The sequence below is a fragment of the Lagenorhynchus albirostris genome, chromosome 10, assembly GCF_949774975.1.
Source record: "Lagenorhynchus albirostris chromosome 10, mLagAlb1.1, whole genome shotgun sequence".
NCBI lineage: Eukaryota > Metazoa > Chordata > Mammalia > Artiodactyla > Delphinidae > Lagenorhynchus > Lagenorhynchus albirostris.
Window position 1 is genome coordinate 6,531,145 of NC_083104.1, and position 7,261 is coordinate 6,538,405.

The following is a 7,261-nucleotide window of genomic DNA, read 5'->3' on the forward strand; positions in this document are numbered from 1 at the left end:
TACACAGTACCTTATGGTTTCTGTGGGTCAGGAAATAAGGAGCAGATTCACTGAGTAGTTCTGGCTCAGGGCTTCTCATGAGGCTGTAGTCAAGAGATGGGCTGGGGCCGCAGTCGTCAGAAGGCTTGATGGGGCTAGAGGACCTGCTTCCAACATGATGCACTCACATGGCTGTTGGCAAAAGGCCTCAGTTGTTTGCTGTGTAGATCTTTCCACAGGGCTGATTGTCTTCAGAATGTGTCAGCTGGTATTCTCCAAAGGAAGGGATCCAACCTAGCCTCAGAAATTATACACCATCATTTCTGTGATAGTCTGTTGATTACATAGGTCAAAGCTGTAGGTAATGCTCACTGGTGTAGTTCAGACCGAAGTCTCAGAGAGACACCATTAGGGGAGAGGCATCATCAGGAAAAGTATGGATGGGAGCTAAATTCAAGGGTTGGGAGTCTAGGAAGCAGTATAACATGTCAGATAAGAGCACTGGTTTTGGAGTCAGTAGCCTGGGTTCGAAATCCACTTAAAATTCTTCGTTCTTGGATGAACACTCACCTCTCAAGAGTCCATTTTCCTGTATAACAGGAAAAAACAACATTTACCTCAGGATTTTTAGGATTGCTGATCCAATCCAGTGTTTCCTAAACTTTGCTTTATCTGTGTCCTTAATGCTTTTTTTCATATATGTATGCCACCTATAGTATTACCTAATATTTTTAGATATTTTATAACATCTTTATTGATATATAATTCACACAATACAACTCACCCATTTAAAGTGCACAGTTCAGTGGTTTTCATATATTCACAGCTGTGTAAGCATTACCATAGTCAGTTTTTGAACACCCCAATTTTCTTCACCCTAGAAAGAAACCCTGTACACTTTAGCAGTCACTCCCCATTTTTCCCCAGCTCACTGCTCCTCCAGCCCTAGGAAACTGCTGATCTACTTTCTATCTCTCTGGATTTTCCCATTGTGGACATTTCTTATAAGTGAAATCATAAAAATATGTGGTCTTGGTCTGGTTTTTTTATTTAGCATGATGTTTTCAGGATTCATCCACATTGCAGCATTTATCAGCACTTTATTTTTCACGGCTGGATAACGCATTGTGTGGATATGCCACACTTTATTTATCCATTTATCTGTTGATGAACAGCAGGATTGTTTTCAGTTTTTCACTATTATGACTAATGCTGTGAACGTTCGTGTACAAGTTTTTGCATGGACGTATGTGTTCAGTTCTCTTGGGTATACCTAGGAGTGGAATTACCTGGTCGTATGATAAATCTGTGTTTAGCCTTTTGAGGAACTGTTAGACTGTTGTACAAGGGTTACAATTTCTTCAACGCTTACTATTATTTTTTTTTTATTGTAGCTGTTCTACTTGGTGTGAAGTGGTAGCTCATTGTGGTTTTGATTTGCTTTTCCTTATTGTAGACTCATCTTGTTTATACTTAAAGGAGACTTCACATTGCTACCCTAAGCGGAAAGACAGTATCATTTACCACAAATAGTTGGTAACCTGCTAATAATGTAACTATGAGAATGACACTTGTCTGTGTATGCATGCTGTAATTGATGTTTACTGCATTTGGGGAAATACCAATATAGTCTATGTAATAAATGTGAAGCTATCATTTTATTATTGTTTGTGAATCATAGGCAAAGGCAGAAGAGGGTCTTTTGTTGTGTTTGGTTTTTTTGGGGTTTTATCCAGGAAGAGGGTGGGGTGAGATTCAGAAGATCTGTATTAAAGAGGGAGGTCTGGCTAGCGCGAGGGAGCAGCCTTAGAAAACTGAAAACAACCAGAATGTGGATAGCGGGAATTTATGAAGTAGTGTTAAGTATAAAATCTGCTGGATGGCAGAGGTGAGAGCTCAGGGATTCTTTTCTCCAATGTATGTTGATCTTAACTCTCTCTCGCATCCTTGCAAGGCAGGCTAAAGTATATATTCTTAGAGCTCATGGATGGTGAGGGGCCAGTGCTGGATCTGATTCCGCCTTAGATTCCCTGCCCTGCCCCCAATGCTGCAGCTCAGTCACCTTGTGTGAGGAGAGAAGGGCTGGCTGGGGAGTCCTGACCTGGCAGCTGGGACTGAGGTTCAGAGACTGCAGAAACTTGTCCAAGTTCATGGGCTTATAGACAGGAGACCTGGGACTAGAATCCGGGTCTCCCGATCCCCCTACCATTATTGTTTCTGGAAGGCTCTTCTTGCCTCTTTATTTCACCTGTTTGTATAGTGAGATGCCCACAGATTTCTTGCTAATAGACTGAGCTTTGCTACTCACGGTGGGGTTCATGCCAGCAGCAGCAACAGCACCTGGGAGCCTATTAGAAATGCAGACTCTCGGGCTCCACCCAGACCTACTGAATCAGAATCTGCATTTTAACAAATCTCCAGGTAATTTGAATGCACATCAATGTTTCAGAAACACAGACTAAGATATTACTGTTGGGTTTATTCATCCAAAACCCTTATTTCAGCACCTACTATCTGCCAGGCTCTAGTAAGTGCTAAGCAAGCAGAGGGTCCCAGGCCAGTCAGTGAGACAGATGAGAAACCAGAGATCACAGACCTACCACTGACTTTTATTTATTTATTTACTGCTCGCTGAAACAGTAGTTGCTTTATTGATTTCCCTAAAGATGAATCACTGAGAATTCACTGGTGGCTGCTGTGGGTGGTGTATGTCCGTCCAGCATGCTTTGCCTTTTGTCTTCTTCCAGATCATTTGGAAACTTCTCCCCTACTCATTTTTTTTTAATTCAAAAATATTTATTGAGCGCCTTTATATGCCAAGTCCTGTTCTAAACACTTGATACAGTGGTCAAGAAATCAGACAAAGCCCCTCTTTTCAAGGAGCTTCTTTATATTCTAATAAAGAATGAAAAATAAATAATATCAAAGAGTAATAAGTCTTCTGGAGAAAAATCAAAGTGACAACAGGGTCAGGGAGGAGTGTTCTTTGGGTAGAATGGTAGAAGAAGGCCTCTCTGAAGATGTAACATTCCCACCCAGGACCTGAGAAGGAGCCAGTCCTTTGACATCTCAAGCAAGAGCAGTCGGTTGGTTTTGGTGGAGCTGTCACTCAAGGTGCTAGAGCTGCCCTCTGGCAACAGTGATTGGTACAAGGATGAGCATGTGATCCCAAAAGAGCCAATAAGAGTCTTTCCTGGGGTTGATGTATAGACACGGGGAGAAACCAGTTGCTAAGGAGATTTCTTTGTGATCTTCAACAAGTCTCTTGCCTTCTCTGTGCCTCATTTTACTCATCTGTGAAATAGAAGGGTTAGACCACATGCCACTTCAGCCTCTGCTACCTGGAACTTGAAGTTCTGAAAGATCCTGCTTTTTGAAACAAAGTATCACAATGCTGGCTTCTTTGGGGGTCTGTCCTCCCTCCAGCCTTCTCAGATACATCTCAACAACAGTCTTTATAACTGAAGCTGACTCCTATTTGAAACTTTTAAATGGTCAACCTCTGCCCAACAGGGATTCTATCATCTAGAAGTTTGTTGAGGTCCATCTACCATCCCTATATTTGTTTCACAACTGGAGGTTGGGAAGAAGGATCTAGGCTCAAATCCTAGTCTGCTTCTTATTCGTCAGGTGACCCTGAACAAGAATTGTAACTTCTCTGAGTCTCAATTTCTTCATCTGAAAAGTCAGTATAATAATAGCGTCCATCTCGTGAGGCCCTTTTGAGAAGTATATGAGCTGTCACAGGCACCTCTCACGCCCAGATCTGTGGTCTGTGGATCAATGTCCTTTCCTGCTAGACTGTAAGCGGCATGGGGGCGTGAACTGGGACTGATTTTACGTACAATACAGTTAGCCATTATTTTCTTTTATTACTGTTGAGAAAGTTAATGTTGATTTTTGTACTTTTAAATAGCTATGCCAATCTGCTACCAAGATTATAGAAAGGCCTGGGGTAAGATAGGACTTTTTAGGGGCCTCTAATGAAAGTGTTTGCATAGAGTACATGGGACTAGCAAGAGGAAAAGAGAACAGACATCTATTGAGCACATCCAGTATGCCAGTCAGTGTGCAAGGAGCCTGTACATCCCGTGCCCATTAACCCCTCACCACAATCCCAAGAAGTGGGTAGGGTTGTTATCCCCATCAGGCGGATAAGAAATTGGAAGCTCAGAGAAGTTATGACACTTGTCCAGGATAACACAGCTAGTGAGTGACTCAGATGAAATTCAAACCAGTCTGGCTCCAGGGCCAACTTCTTCCTACCTCTTTAAGATGTAGTTCTTCAGAGGTGATAGGAAGAATCCATACTTGGTCAGGAGTCAGGGAAGTAGGTGTTCTCTGGTAATCAAGGAGGGAAGAGAGACCTTGCATGGAAACTGAGGCAGAGCTTCTGTGCTGAGAGGGTGATCCTGGGCTGAAAACAGAGGGCATCTACCTGTGTGGTCCTGTAGTGACCAGATCTCAGGTACTGTTTGTTGAATGTCACTGCTGTGCTATGCTCCATTTTTAGCTTTACAAGCATCACTCACAGGAGTGCCAGGAAATAGGGATGTTGTAAGCCAGACCTATCCAAAATCATGATCAGCAAGAATTGCAAACATACTTGCTTCAGTGCAAACATTTCTAAGTGAGCCACATTTCTAAGTTCTGCTCCGTTAAAGCCATCGGAAAGCTTCACAATTGCTTCATAATCTAGTTCACCATGCTTTGGAATGGGACCTGCATGGATTTTCAATATATCTAACCTTGCTTGTTCGTTTGATAAATCAGTATGTTTTTTCTATCTAATCTGCCTGGACGAAGCAAAGTAGGATCCACTGTATCTGGCCTGTTTGTACCCATGATCATTTTAACTCTATGTAGAGTATCAAATCCATCCACTTGATTCAGTAGCTCCATTAAAGTTCTCTGAATCTCTCTATTAGCTGAAGTCCCCTCAGGAAACCGACGACCACCAATAGCATCTATTTCATCCATAAAAATGATGCATGGCCGATGGTCCCTGGCACAATTAAACATTTCTCTGGTCACACGAGCACTTTCACCAATGTACTTGTCTACAATAGAACTAGATACAACCTTTAAGAAATTGCAGTCCAGCTTGCTAGCAACAGCTCACACCATGAGTGTTTTTCCTGTACCTGGTGGTCCATATAGCAAACAGCCTTTTGGAGGTATTATTCCTACACGTTGGAATAATTATGGGTTTGTAAGAGGTCATTCTATTACCTCTCTTAATTCCCGAATCTGTTCTGATAGCCCTCCGATCTCAGAATAAGGAGCATTCCCAGGGTCCTCATGAGACATGTTGTGAACCAGTGGCTCTACCTCTCTTGGCAAATACCTCATGATAGTTAGTGTAGTCATATCCAAAGCAACTCTTGTTCCTGGCTTCAACTTACTTTTGTCAAGCCGTCGACAACAACCCACAACATATCTTGGTCCATTTGTAGCTTCAACAATGAATTTTTCTTCAGTTAATTGCTTAAGTACTTCACCCACAATCTGCCCAACACTTTGTAGGGCCTTCACATCATTTTCAGATTTTTCATACTGCTTGGCAAGTTCTTTTAATTGTTCCCTTAACTCCTTGAGACGGCTGTCCATCTCCTTGTGCTCCAGCAGCTTCTTTTTTTTTTTTGCGGTACGCGGGCCTCTCACTGTTGTGGCCTCTCCCGTTGTGGAGCACAGGCTCCGGATGCACAGGCTCAGCGGCCATGGCTCACGGGCCCAGCCGCTCCGCGGCATGTGGGATCTTCCCGGACCGGGGCACGAACCCGTGTCCCTTGTATCGGCAGGCGGACTCTCAACCACTGCGCCACCAGGGAAGTCCCGGGAAACTATTTTTAACTTTTTAAGCAACTATTATCTGTTTTCCAAAGTGACCATACCATTTTATATTCCCACCTGCAGAGTATGAAAGTTCCAGTTGCCCCACATACTCACTAACGTTTGGAGTGGTCACTCTTTTTAATTTGAGCCGTTCTAGTGGTTGTGAAGTGGTATCTCATTGTGTTTTTTTTTTTTTTCATTGTGGTTTTGAATTGAATTTTCCTAATGACTAATGATGTAAGGCATCTTTTCATGCACTTACTTGCCATCTTCTTTGGTGAAATGTCAGTTCAAATCTTCTACCATTTTCATTGGGCCATTTGTCTTACTATTGAGTTATACATGTAAAAAAATATATCCTACATAAAAATTCTTTGTTGATTCTGTTTTGCAAATATTTTCAGTCTGTGACATGCCTTTTCATTTTTATAACAGTATCTGTTGAAGAGCAAGTGTTTTTAATTTTGCTGGAAACCAACTAAATTATTTTTTCTTTTATAGTTTATGCCTTTTGTTTCCTGTTTAGTTTTTTTTTTCTTTTTTTTTTTTTGCCAAATATAAGATCACTAAGATTTTCTCTCATGGTTTCTTCTAGAAGTTTTATAGTTTAAGCTTTTACATCTAGATCTATGATCCATTTTGAGCTAATTTTTATATATGGTGTGATGTGATAATGATCTGGTTCATTTTTTACTTCCAAATATGCAACTGTTCCAGAACCATTTTTTGAAAAGATTATCCTTTCTCCATTGAACTCCCTTGGCACCTTTGTTGAAAATTAATTAACCATAGGTATATGGATCTATTTCTGGACCTTCCATTCTATTTCACTGATGTATGCTTATACAGATGCCACATTACCTTGATTAGAGTTGCTTTATAATAAATTACCTTGATTAGAGTTGCTTTATAATAAATCTTGTAATCAAGTAGTCTAAGTCCTCCAACTTTGTTCTTCCTGTTCAAAATTATTTTGGGTATTCAAGGTCCTTTGCATTTTAATATAAAATTTAAAATCAAGTTGTCAACTTCTACCAAAAAAAAAAAAAAACCTTCTGGGACTTTGATTGAGATTGATTGAATCTACAGATTGATTTGGTGAGAATTGCTGTCTTAGTATTGATTTTGCCAATTCTCAAACATGGTATATTTGTCCATCTATTTAGGTTTTCTATCATTTCTGTTAGCAATGTTTTGAAGTTTTTGAGGTACTAGCCTTGTATACCTTTTATTCAAACTTTTGATAAGTATTTTATATTTTTCATGCTATCATTAATAGTGTTTTTTAAAAATATGAATTCCTGATTGATTCTTTCTAGTACATAGAAATAGAATGATTTGTTTTATGTTAACTTGGTATCCTGCAACCTTTCTAAATTCACTTATTCCAGCATTTTTTTTTTGGTAACTTCCTTAGGATTTTCTCCAGACTATAATTTCGCCTACA

General features: G+C 40.4%; 1 pseudogene; it reads right to left on the reverse strand.

The window, feature by feature from the left end:
• Window positions 1-4,628: 4,628 nt before the first annotated feature.
• On the reverse strand, window positions 4,629-5,607 carry LOC132527825 (26S proteasome regulatory subunit 10B-like; annotated as a pseudogene).
• Between the last annotated feature and the right edge of the window lie 1,654 nt (window positions 5,608-7,261).